Source organism: Podarcis tiliguerta, assembly GCF_965153285.1.
Source record: "Podarcis tiliguerta genome assembly, chromosome: 10".
Taxonomy (NCBI): domain Eukaryota; kingdom Metazoa; phylum Chordata; class Lepidosauria; order Squamata; family Lacertidae; genus Podarcis; species Podarcis tiliguerta.
Window position 1 is genome coordinate 42,540,123 of NC_139543.1, and position 14,512 is coordinate 42,554,634.

Here is a 14,512-nt window from a genome sequence, read left to right on the forward strand (position 1 = left end):
TAAAATGGGAAGGTGCCTAATCATGTCTGCCATGAAGTGTAAACGTAATATAATAAAATTAAGTAAATAAAATATGCACTGAAGCAATCTCAGGGTCACTTCAGCTTGGGCCAAATGCTGTCTGGGTCACCTCAGCCTAGGTTCAAAAGATGCCTTGGCCCCAGTACCTATTGTTTGTGCAGAGTAGTGCCTTAAACAGGCAGGCAGGCAGGCGGGGGTGCGGGGTGCGCGCTCACACACATTTCCTTCCTATCTTCCTTTCTCTTTAAAACTCAGGCTTTGGAACACACCAATGACCGCTGAATACCTGGGAGTTTACAGTACATTGTTCCTCCCAGCACACACATCTCAGATAAAAGCTCCTACTGTGTATTTTAGCAAAAGAAAAGTGCCCTGACCAGGCACTTCTGCTTGAATTCTGTCTCTTTCTGTAGCGTTCTCGCCACAGTTTCTCATGGTAATCTTGTCCTGGCAACTGGGGGTTAGCAGTGGACTGCTGCCATCTCACACCTGTTGTGCTGTGCTTGTTCGGCAGCTCTGTTCCAGGGATGGCTGTGCAGGTGAGGCCCTTGACTCATCACCCCAAGCCATCAGCTCACCCTGCCAAGCTGCTTCCTGGTCACTCCTGAAGTGACACCCTTTCGCGCCTCTTTGGAAATGCAGTTCAATGCGAAGACCTATAGCAGAGAAGCATAGATTTCTGGTCAGTTTCTCAGATGCACTTGGGGTTTCTTCAAGATCACTTTAAACCAGCAATTAAAAAAACAAAAAACCTTACCGCAACAAAAGTCATGAAATAATCCAAGCGTCTGGCATCATTCTCCCTTTCCCAGACCATCATCTGTCCACTTGGCAGCAAGCTGTCAAGTTGGGGGGGGGGGAGAGAGGAGGAGGGGGACAAGAAAGACTGAGATGGTGCAATTTCCATTTGTGAAATGGTACGACTGGATTCAAGCATCAGTGATCGCCCATTAACATCTGGAGAAAAATCAAAGAAGCAACGAAAGAGAGGGAGGGAGGCAGAGGCGAGAGACAGTTGGCATTAAAATCTCCTCCTGCACTTCTACAACACTGCAAATTGACTCAGTCAGTAACTCATGCACGCAAACACACTCTAGTAATGGACTCCTCTCCCATTGGCAGAGATGACAATAAGATAAGCTCCCCCCCTCCCGCTGGTGACAAGCACACTCTGACGGAGAAATTTCATACACACACGCCTGGCTCTGCGGAGGGAGAAGGAGCTGCGGCTCTCACCTGGCTTATGGATAGGCCAGCTAATAATGATTCAGGCTGATGGTGGCTTACATCTCAGCGCCTTCCTATAGAGCACCAAGGGCTCTGCCTCCAACCTCTTTTGAAAGCTAAGAACCACACAGCTCATCAGAAGCACCCTTACTGCACAGGGCAGGTGGCTGCCTCAGGTAGCGGAAGTGGTCTGGGGGAGGGCATTGAGGGAATCAGTAGAGGCAATAGCCAACAGACATGACTCATGGGCACAATCCTCTGGAAAGTCTTCCTGTACCATGTGCCCCACTGAAATAGACAAGGAAAGGGGGGCTAGGAATATAGGAAGCCACCTTGTACTGAGTCAGGCCACTGATCCATGTAGCACAGTATTGACTACACTGACAGGCAGTGAATTTCCAGGGTTTCCGGGGAAAGCCATTCCCAACCATAGAATTGCAGAGCTGGAAGGAACCCTAGTCCACAAATACAATAATTTGGGGGATAAATTATTCCAGTGAATAATTTATTGCAGAATTCCCAGCATGGAGAGAAATGTGACGTCCCCGTGACGACAGAAGTGGATCCATAATGGAAGGCGTCTAGACAGTGTGCATGACAAATGGGTGGCTATGGATCATGTCTCATGCTCCAGACATAAAACCTAAAAAGTTTCTCAAAGGAATTTTTTGCTCCTGAGGGGGTCAGATGCTAAGCTAAAGTCTGGGAATGAATTCTGGTAGGAACACAACCAGAGCAATTCTCCCAGAATGAAAATGTATGCTGAGGTGACATTATCCGATGGCTGCACCCCTTGCCACCACCTCACACCCAACCCCAGTCATGGAGCACTGAGCACGGTATGATAAGAGAATACGAAGAACCCCATTTTGTAATTACTTCAAAATCATGAAGCAAAATCTTAGAGGGCCTGAGGGTTGCTTCAAATGTGATAAATATTTTCTGTACGCAGGTAACAAAGCAGCCTCATGTGCGTATTTGACACATAATGATATATATACAGTTTTCTATCATGAGAGTGTTTATGCAGGGAATGCATCGTATTTGAGGAGTTACTGCGTTTCATTGACTTTCTATATCAGACTGTTGAGAGGGGCATTTTGGCTTAGTGATAGGGGCTTAGCAACTAGCAGATTATTTTTCATTACTGTATTTCCTGTTTTATGCTCGTATGCGTTTTAGATGGTTATCTGGCTTAAGTCATGCTGTTATACATTTCAGAACGCTGCGCAATAGAACACCAATGGAAATCACCCAATTCTGAAGAAGCCAGGAAGTCTCACAGAAGCCTAACCTAGATAGGAGCTTGAAGTGACAGGCGTTAAAGGCAGCAAGTTCAGAACTGCAGCCTACTCCACGCCCATGACCAACTACAGAATCAGGGCTGTGAGGCATTGATGACATTGGAAAGAAGCAGGGTTTAGAAGGGTTTGGTACCAGGAAACACTTTTAGATAAGCTGAGCTTTTACAAAAGAGACAGATGCCACTCAACACTCAGTGGAACTGGACTGCTGGCAATACCAAGAACTACACAGTGCAGCTTTCGTTAAGAATTGAGAGAGTCAGTGGGATGTAGTTACAGTGGACATGAAATCTATGGAAAAGGCAGGGGCAGGTATATTGAGGAAAAATATTGCTCTGTATGTCAAGGAGGTGTAGAGTCCAGGAAACTGGAAAAGTTTAAGAGGAACAAAATTCTTCACAGAATTTTGAATTTTGAACAGAATAACTGTTGTTAGCCGCTCTGAGCCCGGCTTTGGCTGGGGAGGGCGGGATATAAATAAAATATTATTATTATTATTATTATTATTATTATTATTAATTGCTCTAAGCAGAAATAGCAATTTTGTAGTTGGGGTGCAATACTGCCCAACCCACCCAAAATTCTCAGGGTCTTCTTGAGATGCAGAAAGAAATCAAAAAAACAGTCAAAGGAGAAAAATAGTATAATCATGTATAACTGCAACTACTTTCTCATGTGCTCAGTAAATGTGGATTCAAACAATGTCCATGAGGCACATTTTCAGAACTGATAAATGACCTGGAAAAGTTAGCCATGGAGCCACCATATATCAGTAACCTGCAAAAGCCTGATAAATGTGTTATCAGAAGAAGCAGAAAACTCAACCAGGTTGGTGCCTGTCTTACTTCCAGTGGGAGATGGGCCCATAAGCTCTTGCCACCAAATATATTTCCCCAAGAGGGCTACATCTTGAGATCTCGGTAGCCAAGCTAATCTACATGGGCACAGGTGCCACCTCCTAATTGATCAGGGCTTTATAAGCCAACCATAAAGCCTTAAATGTATCCCAATAGAAAACTGGCAGGCAGTGTTTCTCTTTCAGCAGGATTGTTATATCAGAGGTGGGAAACATTTTTCAGCCCAAGATCCACATTCCCTTCTGAGCAACCTTCTGGCAACCACAGGCCAGTGGTGGGTGGGGCCAGAGCCAAAAGTGAATGGAGCAACAAATGTGAATTTCACCTTTGTACAGTAGACTTGTTTTTGCACACACACACACCCTTCTCTCCAATCACCATCCAAGCAAGCAAGGAGCATTATCAGAGTTCAAGGACCCATTCCAGCCAGGCAAAAACACCTTGATGAGGGGTGTGGCTTAGAAGGAGCTACAGCCTGGGGAGAGTTCTGAAGACCCCCATGCCTGAGGATCCCCAAGCGTGTTATATGATCATGGCATTCTGCTTCCATTTGCAGTCTAACCACTCCGTTTTTGTAAAAATTGCAGCTACTGCACCAGCCTTAAGGGCAACCCCACGTAGAGCACATTACAATAGGCTACGGAAACATGGATCACTATGGCCAAGCCACCGCTGCTGAGGAACAGCCATTTCTGCTGCACCAGCCAAAGATACTCTTAGCCGCTGCAGACACTTGGGCCTTCAGTGACAAAGATGGTTCAGTGAGCACCTGCATAGGACGTACCTGCTCCCTAAGAGCGTTTGCAGCCATGTCCAGAGCAGGCAAACTGCCTGATGCCTGTTCCAGTGAGCAGTGACTTCTTGGGGCCACTTGACTGATTTAGCAGCTGTGACTCCTTTCCAGAGTATTTGTCCTCTAGGATGCACTTTTGACTTGCTTGTCTATCCTAAGGACTATTCTTGACCACTGCTTTAAGACAGCAAGAACCACAGAGGACCAGGCTCATGTCACAACGTCAGGTCAGAACCAAATCTGAACTGGCATCAAACTCAAAGCAGTTGCATAAAAAATAGGAAACTCACCCAAGGACAATCTACCAGTTTCTTTCTCTGCTACAGGGGGATCACAGTCATTCACAAGAATAGCCATCAGGCCGGTGGAAAGTTGGGGAAGCAAAAAATACCATTAAAAGAGTGGAGGGAAGCAGGGTTATTACTGGTGGGGAAAGAGTTGGGGTAAATTGTTTATCCTTTGTGTTGGATGAGTGGTTTTTGCAGGGAAGCCGTCCATTTTCCTGTACCATCACTGCAGAACATCCATCTGTTGTTGACATTCAATGTGTTCAGCATCTCCTTCTTCATCACAGCCACAAGCTGGTGATGCAAGATTCATTTTTCCCATCCTAAAGCTTATTTCCTTCCTTGAGATGTGTATGTGCTGGAAGGGACTAAGAATCACATTTGTCCTTCCTCTATTCCTGGGGGCCCTGATCTTTTAAGCATATCTCTCTCTCCTGTTATGCTACATTTTGCTTGCTCACATCAGAATCAATACAGAATTATTTTGGTTGTTAAGTTGCTTTGAGTTGCATTTGGCAAGAAAAAGCAACCAATATATTTAATTAATTAATTAAATGATTGATTGATTGATTGATTAATTAATTAATAATACAGACTATAGAAAAATGGAGAGGTAGAGATGATGGACAACAAACTGCACTGGCTCAGAGTGGTGGATACAGCAGATAACTCTAGTCCACAACACAAGATTCAGCCTCACCATTGAGTCCTTCATTAAAGACCCATGCTGGATAGCTATTCCCAATCCATTCTTCTAGTGGGGATACTATATAATTGGGGTGGAGAATCAGATGTTTCTAGAGTACAGCTCCCATCACCCATGACTTACTGGCCATGGGATTGGTGGGAGTTGGAGTCCAACAACATCTGGAGCAACGAAGCTTGCTTTATATGCTCCTTTGGGTCACTTACAATTATATGTCCATTTTGCCTAGACATGAGTTAACCACCTATCCCTCTTTGACAATAATCACAGTGACAGTTTCACTTCCTGGCTCTGCAGTGATTATCTACAATCCAGTGCTTGTTAAAAACAAAAACAAAAAAAGTGGATCCATAAATAGATCAAGAAACAAAAGTAATTGAATGCTTAAAGTCTGACATTATCATATCATTATGTATTAAAGACTACCAAGGCAAAACTAATGCATTATCCCTGAAGCCCTAAGCTTTGAGGAAAATATGCAGCCAGGTTTTAGTCAAATATTGTGTCCATAGGGCTCTTGTGTGCAGTCCCAGCACAGTCCAGCAATAATCCCATGGTGGTTGCAGTGCCTGGGGGTGCAGTGAGCCCATTTGCCATGCTGACAGGAGTTCACGGGGCTTTTTCTGTGGAGGGTTGTCGCTGCCTACAGGAATGTACCCCTTCCCTTGAGTGGTGGTGCCTTGGTGGCATTGGCTTCTGAGTAAGCATGTTTAGGACCAGGCTGCAAAATAACAACTTTGCGTGATCTGACTTAGAATCTGACAAGCACACCCTTACCACGTGGCATTTGTAAAGATTCTGCCCAAGAAGCACTCCTGCTCTCCAAAAACAAGTTTATCTCTACAATGATAAAGTTAAATTCCAAAAGTAGTAGATGTATTCATCATCCAGCTGCTAATGTAGCCAAGAACTAAAAAATTAGCTATGAAAACATTAACAAGTGTTGCTTTAATGTGTTACCTGCCTTATTTACCATTTTGTAAAAAAATTAATGAAGAGCAAGCTAGTTCAAGATATATTGCTACTTGATGCAAAGGACAAGATCCACCCAACCCCCTCAACCCCAAACACAGAGCAGACTGGCAATTGAAGATGGATGATCTGTCCATTTCAGTTTCTCTCAGTTCCTCATTTTTCCAAGAGTAGGTTCAGTTCGCCACATTTACGCATCAGCGTGTGATTTTCTTTTTTAAGTCCTCATGAAAATCCATCAGCATTTTAGTGCACACTTCTCCTACTATACATATTTTTGTATGCAGTTCTGCATTTTATACTATTTACATTTTTGCAGGCTATTTTTCCCAATGTTACATTGCTGTATGCCATTTCCACTAATATATGCATGGTATGCACCCCAGTGCGTGCATTTTTGTACACTTTTTTTGGTTGGACAAGTACACCACAAAATTCAGTGTGAATTTAGAAGGATCACTGCAGTTCAGCTTGCATATTATTTCGGAAAGTATGAATTATATAAATTTGAATTAAAATGCAATGCAAACCAAAGTTCTCCCTACTGGGAGCTGACCCTTACTTTTGCACTAGTGACAACGCAACAGGATTCTATGTTCCCATGCCACACCTGTCTTCTAAACTCTTGCCCAGCACCCACTTAATGCCCACCTAAACAAACAGTAATGTAGTACCAGAATATGCAAAGCATATGAGCGAAGCAGTGCATGTGTGATGCCTGCTAAGTTGTGCAGCCTGGGCCGGCTGCTGTCTTGGTCAAAGGCTTTTCCCAACAGGGCTGTTTGGGATATATTGGGAGAAGCCAACTAGGCAAGCCTGGCAGCAGCTCTGGCCAGAAGTAAGCAAGACCCTTCTCTGGGGCCCTAGTTCCGCAGAGTGGGAATGAAAAGGACCTCAGAATAGCCAGAGGCAGAGTTCAGGATTGGCTGGGGGCAGGTAGTAGCCACAGCTAGTCCTGCTCAGCATCTGCCACCTGAGGCAGTTGCCTCATGTTGTCTAATACAGTAGGAATGGCCCTGAAAGCTATTTGTATCTTAAGACAGTGTTTGCTTGATTCTTGCTTTATCCCATCTGGTCTGCCTGCATACCATTCAATTACCTGACAAAATTGAGGTCACAAAGTATTGCCAAGGAGTGTATTTCGTTTGCTTCATAATTATTCATCTCATTTAAACAGTTGGTGTTAATAAGGCTCATGAAGAACTTGTAGCCTGGTGGAATCAATCAGGGCCGCTAGGGATGGGACACAAAGCCTTTGCACCTCAAGGTTACTCAATGCAGTCTTGCTCAGGTTGTTAGCAACTGAAGATTGTTCCTGATTGATGCCAAGGTCCAGCTGTCAGCCTGCATTATTAAATGAGCAGGCAGGACACTGCATTTCTTACAGGACAAAATGTCTAAATATATGTCCCAATGGCAACTTTAGAGGGAGGGCACTTTGCATTTATAGCCATCAGTCACGCACACAAAAACAAACCCCAAAGTAATAATTGTACCTGCATTTGTTCAGACACTCATTTTACTGATTTCCTGTGTTTCCAGCGTAGCATAAAATCAGCAAACTGTAAGTGCATGCATAAGACAGGGGTGGGGAATCTTTGGCCCTCTGGTCTGGGGTTTATGGGAGTTGCAGGCCAACAGCATTGGGACAGCCAGGTTCCTTGCTTCTTCTCCGTCTTGACCTGCAGTATTGTTGCCAATTTCAGTGGGGCTGCTCTAGAAAAGGGGGCTGAGGACTGCATCAGTCCCATTTATCCACACAACCCAAACTACCCAGGAAGTTTTGAACTGAAAGGATCACAGAGACTGGGGCCCAGTTCACAGAGGCATTTTCTTCATGTAGTTGTTGCTGTTTAGTCATTTAGTCGTGTCCGACTCTTCGTGACCCCATGGACCAGAGCACGCCAGGCACTCCTGTCTTCCACTGCTTCCTGCAGTTTGGTCAAACTCATGCTGGTAGCTTCGAGAACACTATCCAACCATCTCGTCCTCTGTCGTCCCCTTCTCCTTGTGCCCTCCATCTTTCCCAACATCAGGGTCTTTTCCAGGGAGTCTTCTCTTCTCATGAGGTGGCCAAAGTATTGGAGCCTCAGCTTCAGGATCTGTCCTTCCAGTGAGCACTCCGGGCTGATTTCCTTAAGAATGGATAGGTTTAATCTTCTTGCAGTCCATGGGACTCTCAAGAGTCTCCTCCAGCACCATAGTTCAAAAGTAACTTCATGTAGTTACTTTTGACCATTATTGGGTAGACTGCCACACAGATACAAAAATACAGTGTGCCCCAGAGGACCACAGAGATTAACTTAGCTGTGATTTATCACAACACAGTCAGCAATTTTTGGACCTGCTGTGATCCAAAAAAATGACTTGTTGAGGGCATCCATGTACTGATGATAGAAACAATATTTTCTCTATGTAATGGCAAGCGTGAGTGGTAGTGGGGCATTTTAGAGTTTCAGTGAAGCAACTGCCTCCTACTTAAAAGGACCTACAATAAAACTATCCTACTTGAACTTCAAATGAGCCTCAGTTTATTCTGAGACAAAGCACCCGCCTGCATGTGAATGTTGTTGTTTCTTGTGCGCGCAAGCTTGAAAAGGGATGCCTAGTTAAAGCACTGCACAAAATACTGTATGATGACGATGTTGTAGTACATGCAGGTGATACTTGAGGGGCTGCCATGACATCAGTGGACAATGGACACCACGTGGCCAAGATTCTCTTAGGAGGCCCCATCCCTGAGTGGGTTCAGTGCCTTCTCACTACTGTCTCCACTGCAGTGGTGAACTTCAGGCTCTCAAGTTTCACTGGCACCTTGTGTTACGCTAAAATTTGGTGCTGCCTCCCACACTCCATTCTACATTATTGTTGTGGCACCCCCTGTGGTGCTAGCACCTGGTGTGGCCAAGCCAGTCGCACTACACTAAAACCGCATCTGCCCATTGCCTCTTTGCTTGACCTCTTCCTCTTGGCCCAGTCTGTATAGACAGAGAGTGCTCCTTCTCCTTTTCATTCCTCTCACTGCTCACCAATTCGGAGAGGCCAGAGGAAGAGGCGACAACAAACAGCAAGAAGGAAGAGCGGCCAGGCCATGGGGTCCGAGAGGTCAACAGTGGGGGGACCCTGCCAGGATCGTGGCCTTGGCAGCTACCTGATGGTGCCAACCTTTGATGTCTACCCTTTATGATGCAATGAGAGAACATAGTGAAGGAGGGGAACAACGAGGAATGAATACGCTTAACAAGAAAGCTGCACAAGACATTTCTAATTCAGAAACTGCAGTTACATTGATGCATAAAAGTACACCCAAAGTCGTCCTCCTCTGATTGAACAGCAAAGTTTTCATAAAAGAAATGTGAAAGGGAGGTTAGGGACACGCTGTATGCACACACACACACACCCTCACATAAATGCATCTCTTGAATGCCAGTCTTGCCTGGAACCTTTGACACAGCCGGGAACGAAGAACATCATTGCATGGGGGTGTGGGGGGGGGTGATGACATTATTGATTATGGAGGTGCAGAAGAGGAAACTGGACATTTATGGTGCTTTGCAAGGCCCCTCTCCCCACATAGCTGAAGAGAAGAAAATAACCCTAGCAACTATACAACCAAGGCAAGTACTGCTAAATGGCTCATTGGTTACTATGGCAACCGACTCGCTCCGCTCCAGCTGCTTATCCCACGGTCCCTCTGTCACCCTATTTTTAGCTTGAAACGAAAGAATTGGACTTTTTAAAAAGATGCACGCAATCTTACTTTTTAACAGACAAATTAAGGCTCATTGGTAAGGCCATTGCTGGGATGCTTGAGATCCAGAACAAAGCACGTATTTTGGCTTTGCCTCGTGATGCCTCAGTTGGAACAAGCGAGCCGCTAGTCCTCCAAGTGGTGAGAGTGGAGAGTTTGAGTTGTGCTTTCTGGCCATTAAAAGAAACAGTTTCTCGGAGATTTATGAAAGGTAGAATGGAGAAAACTTGGTGGCCGTTATCGTTTCTGTTTTTCAGCTCTCTAACCTGATGCTTTCACACTTAAAGCATCAGAACCCAATAAAAGTTATCTCTGCCTTCAGAAAAAGGACACAGTGCAGTCTGCCTGATCACTTCAGAAACTTCCCACTTCAGAATGCAGGTAGGGAAACACATGACTGAATTATCTAGCACAGGAATAAAACTCTTTGCATGCAGAAAGCTAACTCACTAGGGAGGAAGCTAAGCTAGAGCCTTCTCCCTGACTAGCTAACTTTTCAGTAGCAGGGAGTTTTCCACCATGCGTCTCACACTTATATTCTAAAGTGGTACAGTCCTAAGAGGGCTATTGTACACGATTCAGTGAATGGAGACAACAGCTTACCAAGCGATAAATTAGTTCCTATTTGGCACACCAATCGTCTGTACAATCCTGCCAAGTTCTGCCAATTTTATTAATCTGCCAATTTTATTAATTTTATTAATAATTAAAAGACATTAATGATTTCTCATTATATTCTCTTGGATCCAAATGATAACAGTACTCTAAAAATGAATTTGCAGATCATTGCCAGGATTACTAACTTCTGAACAAATTAAGGAACATGTGTCTTTAATGACTACATGGCAAGATGTTCAGCGTGTGTAGTTTTGTTCCATCCTACTGCTTCACTGATAGAAATGACACGTGGCAAACTTCTCCTTTTGATATCCCTCTCAAAAATACAGTCACGCTTTTCAGGTTCCATCTTAATATCAGCTCTGTTTGTGGAACTGATTTCACACAAACAATCTATTACTTCTTGGAGGTTTTCTCAGAGTTGTGCTGTTTTGGTTTGGGGGTGGAGGTCATGTGGAATGTGTGGTTTTCCCCAGGGAATCTTGTGTTTGCTCACTGCTGGCCTTTTCAGGACCCACACTGTTCCTTTGCCTGCAATCTGCTTTAACTGTTTTTCATTCTGAATTTTAAATGGTTATAACTCAACCTGGGACCTGCTGGTGAAGGGCAGGTTTATCACAGCAATAGATGTTCATACGTAAGGCTTAGATGAGCTTTTGGACTTCTTTTTCACTATTTGTGTCATGTTGATGTTAATATAGGAAAAAAGAAAAACTGAATCTATATAAAAACCACAAAGTCTTGCGACACCTTAAAAACTAACATATTATGGCATAAGCTTTCAAAGACTACGTTGGCTACAGGAAAGTTTTAAACTAAGGTATCAAAAGACTCTTGGTTCTTTTTGCTGCAAGAGATTAACACAACTACTAACCCTCTGGAAACATAATTTACATTTGCAGCCAAGATGTGTTTTACATTTGTGTTACAGACTGATTCAGCCTCACATATGAAAATGCTCTATGATTAGCATGACCTTTTTTCACAGGTAGTTGACGAGCTGCAGAGTGGATACAAGGCCCTGATTCACCTTGGTAATTCTGCTTTGGTTTGAGCCTTAATTTTTATGTCAGCGTTGGGGATTATAGTAGCGTAATTAAGGGCCAATTCACACAACCAATGTGGCATGGTGAGCATATGGGCCAAATTGATTCAGGATATTTCTTTAATATAATTTATGCTTTTTATGTGTTCAACTTTAATTTTTTCTTCATCAAATAGAGATATTGAACACAGTCGTACCTTGGAAGTCGAATGGAATCCATTCCGGAAGTCCATTCGAATTCCAAAATGTTCGGAAACCAAAGCGGGGCTTTTGATTGGCTGCAGGAAACTCCTGCAGCCAATCGGAAACCGCAGAAGCCCCATTGGGTGTTTGGCTTCCAAAAATAGTTCACAAACCGGAACAGTCACTTCTGGGTTTGCGGCATTCGGGAGCCAAAACATTCGAAAACTAAGCTGTTCGAAAACCAAGGTACAACTGTAATGGTGAACTGTCACATTATTGTTTCATGGTACTCACTTCACTGCCCTTGGGGATGCCAGATTCCAGTTTCCCAAATCTAAGTGGCTTAATTTGCATATTGCACATATTATTTGCTAATTATATCAATTCTGTGGTGTGTTGGGAAAGGGTTGAGCAATCCCTCTCCTGCTGAATTCTCCCTCAAAATGATTTCTTACAAAGTTCCTTGACAAGAATGAAGCAGATCATTGGGTCTCCATGGATATTTTCACATCCAACATATAGTTGAGTCATCATACTTTTTTTTTTTAGGGACAATTTTATATTGTCCTAAGGCAATATAAGGCCTAATCCTGTCCTGAGAGTAATCCCCACTGGATATAGTAAACCAGGCATGGCCAAACTTGGCCCTCCAGATGTTTTCAGACTACAATTCCCATCATCCATGACCACTGGTCCTGTTAGCTAGGGATGATGGGAGCTGTAGTCCCAAAACATCTGGAGGGGCAAGTTTGGCCATGCCTGTAGTAAACCTTACTTTTAGTAGGATTGTGCTGTTAGTCTATTTAAAATAATTAATCATCACCTGTGAAAGCTATGGTATCCTTCAGAATCTGCCCTTCCTTTTCTTAGGCGTGGAAATTCATTGCTGAATGCCTCTCTGTAGTTTAGTGGTCTTTTCTTTTGCTTCAGAAAAATATATTGGTCACTCTTAACACCTTTAAATGACATTTTTAACTCTGATACCACCATTTAAAATCATTGAGTTCAGTCTTTGTCCAGAGCTGATATAGTCAGCCTCATGAGGAATCTGTGCCTATAGTTCCAAAAAATGCAAATATAATATTTCAAATTTGGATTTTTGTGATAGGAGTAGCGTTGTCTCTCTCATGACCAATTATGAATAGTTTTCATTCACCTGCTCCTTTTACTCTTAACCAAAGAAGCTCACAGTTCAAGAATGGAAAGCCTGAATTATTAAACAGTTACATAGATCAATAACCTTTTTCATGCCAACAACTGAAAACAACATGAAACAAAGTAAGTTCTTCAGGTCTGGCACAAAGATGTTCTTACTATTGGTGAAGATAGGCGATACATTTATAGGGCCAGTAATGTTGCACATAGGACACACTTAAAAAGTTGTCAGCATAAAAGTATCTGCTATACACACCAGTCTTTACTCTAGCACTTTGGTCTTGCATATTTGCATGCATTTGTATAATGTCGGAATGCATTTCAATGTACCTGAAGGATCCTAGTTTGTACTCCCCAAGTTCTGGTGCTGGCCTTTCTTATGTATATTCTGTTTGTGTTTCATAAGGGAAGTCCCCTACTCTCAGCAGACAAGTGACTACAGTGGTACCTCGGGTTCCATACGCTTCAGGTTACATACTGTCAGGGGTTCAGGAGCAGAGTCACAGGAGAGGGAGGAAATGGAGAGCGAGGGGGAGGAGTCCGAAGGAAATGTCAGCGATGACAGCAGTCCGAGGTCTCTGAGTCTCTCCAGTGACTCAGAGGATTCACAGAAAGGGGCCCCCATAGTCAGGGCAAGGGGAGTGCCCAGGGGGGCACCTCGGGAAGAAGGGGCCAGAGGGGACTCAGAGAGTAGCAGCTGGAAATCCGGACCAGCGTCCCCCCCAGAGTGCAGTAGGGGGGAGGAGTCCCAGGCATCGGGATCAGGTGGCGCGCGGGCAGCGGGAGAACGTGAGGCAGGAGTGACCACACCCTCGTCAGGGAGCGAGGAAACGGTCATCAGGAAAGTTAAACGCGCGCGCGCGCCAAGTTCAAATGTACAGGAGGGCGGCAAGGTGGGCAGCCTGGGTAGGGAGCCAGGTCCTAAAGCCCGCCGAAGAGAGGGGGAGGAGTCAGAGGGGTCAACGTCGGCGTCAGAAGAGTCCAGGAGGGAGGAGACTCCGGGGGGTAGTAGGACCCAGAGGAAGAGAGAGAGAAGGAAGAGGTGGAGTAAGATTAGAGTCTTAAACTGGTGCACAGGGGGCGGAGACTCAGACGGAGCTTCGCCGGTCTAGACTCCAGACGTAGAGCTGGGACGCTGAGGCTTGGAAATGGAAACTATTCTTCAATAAAGACTTTGATACTTTACTACCGGCTAGCGTTGGTCCTTGGTGAGCTGGGACCAGGAGCCAGCTCTGACAGTAAGCTCCGTCTCCAAAAAAAGTTTTGGCACCAAGAACCTCGCCCGTGAGTCGACGCAGCGAGGGAAGAAGAGGGGTGCTTCCAGAGCTCACAAAACTCAGGCAAGATGACTACGGAAGAGCAACTAGCAGCCCTGCAAGAAGCTGTGACACAACTCAGCACGGAGGTACTTGCATCCAGGAAAAGGGAGGAGGAAATGGTTAACGCCTGCCGGGATCTCCAAGTCAGGTTGGACGTGCTTTCTAAACAGGGGCAACCGGGACCCAAAGCAGAGGGCATTGGCTTGGGGAGAAGGGGAGGCAGCCTTGTATCTCATTTCGACGGGAGTTTACAGCAGTACCCCAACTTCAGAGC

The 14,512-nt window shown here is 44.6% G+C and overlaps 1 long non-coding RNA gene across 1 annotated transcript in view; it reads right to left on the minus strand.

The window, feature by feature from the left end:
• Positions 1-255: 255 nt before the first annotated feature.
• The window catches only part of LOC310658460, a 57,142-nt gene continuing 42,885 nt past the window's right edge, over positions 256-14,512 (minus strand). Inside the window, exons 2-3 of the long non-coding RNA XR_014502339.1 lie at positions 779-860; positions 256-677 (exon numbers count right to left, since the gene is read on the minus strand). This is a non-coding gene — a long non-coding RNA (uncharacterized lncRNA). The remainder of the gene's footprint in view (positions 678-778; positions 861-14,512) is intronic.